The sequence below is a fragment of the Cibotium barometz genome, chromosome 23 (genome assembly GCF_041138505.1).
Source record: "Cibotium barometz isolate CiBa-2024 chromosome 23, ASM4113850v1, whole genome shotgun sequence".
Classification (NCBI taxonomy): domain Eukaryota; kingdom Viridiplantae; phylum Streptophyta; class Polypodiopsida; order Cyatheales; family Cibotiaceae; genus Cibotium; species Cibotium barometz.
In genome coordinates this window covers 9,456,688-9,459,700 of record NC_141068.1, presented here as the reverse complement: position 1 = coordinate 9,459,700, position 3,013 = coordinate 9,456,688, and the positions used below count along the sequence as shown (strand labels likewise).

The 3,013-nt window shown below is 41.9% G+C and overlaps 1 pseudogene across 1 annotated transcript; it reads right to left on the bottom strand.

The window, feature by feature from the left end:
- Nucleotides 1-1,279: 1,279 nt before the first annotated feature.
- Nucleotides 1,280-2,748, bottom strand: LOC147625604 (mitochondrial import receptor subunit TOM9-2 pseudogene; annotated as a pseudogene). The gene is made up of 2 exons (XR_015268709.1): nucleotides 2,364-2,748; nucleotides 1,280-1,573 (listed from the first exon to the last, which is right to left on the bottom strand). The product of XR_015268709.1 is annotated as a mitochondrial import receptor subunit TOM9-2 pseudogene (transcript).
- Nucleotides 2,749-3,013: the final 265 nt, after the last annotated feature.

The following is a 3,013-nucleotide window of genomic DNA, read 5'->3' as shown; positions in this document are numbered from 1 at the left end:
CAAACACTGAAGAAGCAATAGTGGAGGGAGATCAGAATAAGAATGATAGGACTCAAGTTCGAAACATTGGTAAGTACCCTACGACAGTTGTGATCTATTGCTCATCCTTTAGGTGAATGTGTAGAGTTTCCTCTTGGAGGTGTGGTAGCCCATAACAAAGATCCCTAACCCCGGAACAAATACTTGATTCCTAGTTAAGCTTTTGGTACTAAAATAAAGTGCTTCTGCATAGCTAGTAGGATTGGTAGGAATTTTGCCTCTGAGAGAGAGAGAGAGAGAGAGAGAGAGAGAGAGAGAGAGAGAAATATGATGGATTGATTATGTTAATTAATCCCTTACTAATATCGCCGTTACCTGAACTCTGCGAGTTTCTATTGTTAATATGTTCAGCTCTGAATGACGATTATGCGCAGTGATGCTTTCATTCATCGAGATAATCGTTCATTGGTACGCAACAATGCTTTGGTTGATTTGTTTTATTTTGTTTTGTTTTGTTTTATTTTGTTTTTTTTGAAGATGACCATCTGAAACTTACTCTTCTAAGGTTCGCGCAACCCATTAATTAATTAATGTACAGCTACCCAGACTAAATAATACAATAACTTTATGATTAATCGGCTAGTAATCTATCTAATCAATATGAGAGTGTGTCGGAAAATTACAAAACGCTATGCTAAAGTCCACCTCATCAAACCATACCTTAGTTATATTTGTATATTCATGGACTGATTAAATACTTGACTACTCAAGGTGTAATTACTTAAAATGAAAAGATAGTTTTAATTAAATATTCAATGGTGTCTTAGCTGTCTTAGTAGTCAATCTACAACATGGCTAGTAAAGTATAACATATTCTATCAACAAGATCAAGTCCTTTTCTTGCCAGTATGAATCTATAACATGGCTAGTAAGTAATCTATCTAATCAATATGAGATTGTGTGCCAGTTTACTAATTGACATTTTAAAAGATAGGTGAAATTATACAAAGATAATTGTACATATCATGGAGATGCATGCATAAAAGTAAAAAAAAACCAAGTTCATGTACTGATAGTTGATTAATAGTTCTATGTTGATTTGGCCATGGCAGTTGATGCTGCCTACTCTCACTATCTTCAGACACAGAATCCATCTTTTAGGCCTATCAAAATACATTCTTTTCACTGTGCGTATATGATAGTAAAGAGTATACCTCCGTGTCCCGAGGTGGACACTTTGACATGAGACCCAATACTTACGAACGGGACCCTTGCCACCTGATGAATTTTTGGAAACCCATACAGAAACCATGTTTAAAAAATAACGGTGGAATGTAGTAAAGCCTTAAGATGTCCTACTCATCTGTGTTGTATGGAGTGGTACCAAAAGCCATTCCTAAAACAGGTATCCCTGCATGGCTCCAAAATTGGACTTCAAATTCTGGATACAAAAGCAAACACTATATCCCTGCTTGTCTTCTTTAAATACATGACACATCCATATGATGTTTTCAAGATATCAATGAATAGACTGCATCTTGTACTTAGAAACTTTTTTGCAAAGTACCCATTCGTAGTGCTGTTATCAGGCTACCTGAGACACAAGGAAAGGTCAAAAGGTGAATCAGAAGCAGCCAACAACAAGAAGGAAACCAAAAAAACCCATACTCATGGAACATGAACGGAAACAGAAATATAAACATCTGGACACAACTTACAAGATAACAGCCAGGAGGAAACAGCAGGTCTTTATCTCATTATGAGAGGTAATTTGGGGAAAAAATGAGGGAAGGGTAACATCATAATTTGGAGGATATGGTGTGGTGTGGAAATTTGACCAAAATTTGGAGGATATGGTGTGGTGAGCTTCAGCGGTGTTCTGCAGGGGATGGCCTCCAGTAGGAGCAGTAGAGTGGACTAAGCGGAGCTGATTTTAGGACAAAACATGGATGAGAACTACCTAAAACAGTGGATGATGGCAGATTTAGAGAACGCTGAACTGAACTAAAAGCAAATAGTGGATGATAAGGCACCTAATACATTACGCTGGGCTTAGGTAAAAAGATTAAGCTATGTTATGGGGGCAGGAGAATAAGCTGAATTATGGGTGGCAGATAAAGCTCACAGGCAACGGATCAACCTCACTTAAGGGAAATAGATGAAGAGACACTGAATTAATGGCAACAGATTAAGCTAAATACGGGCTCAGTAGATTAAAGGTAACAGATTAAGTAGAATAATGGGCGACAGGTTAAACTGGGGCACAACAGATTAAGCTGGATTCGGCACCACCCCAGATTAAGCTGGCAGTGAATTCGATTGCGGGCACAACAAATATGCAGAGCAAGAATTTTAGCATAAGATGAATTAATTAAGGAACTTACACAACAATCATTTGAGAGCAGCGAGACCGGGGGGTTGAGAAGGGGCGCCGAGGAGGCTGGCCTGGTGGCCTTCCAGCTCGGCGAGCTGGGCTTCGCGGTCCATCTCGATGATAAGGGGGACGACGAGCACCAGGAGCGTGGTTCCGGCGATCCAGGCCGCCTTGCCCGTGCTCCACAGCAGCTTCTTGCTGAAGCGCGCTGTGTTGGAAGCCGCCCGCTTGCTCTTGTGAAACACCGCCGACTGCCGGACAGCGTTGCCTACACGCGCCAGAACCCCTTCATTTCCAGCCGCTGCCGCTGCCGGAAGCCCTCGCCTGCTGCCGCTGCCCCTCCCCGCCGCCATAGCTTTCCGCAAACAGTTTACGCTCGGCCCTACATGTACAAGCTCGCCAATAAATAAAAACCCTAGTAGGTTATCAGAATAATTCTTTTTATTTTTGGGTGTTGGGTTCACACACGTACCCTTCAGACGGACCCACAAGGCATCTTAGTCGCTTGATAAGCCCTCAGTTGGATCTTCAGCATCTAGCATCCGGTTACTAAAGCTATCAAGTTCAATGGTGAAACATCCGGTCCCACGCAGGGCGGTGGGAACTTCGACATCGGCGGAAGAGCCGCCTCCATAGAGTGTTCAGAATGTTGTAGCACAT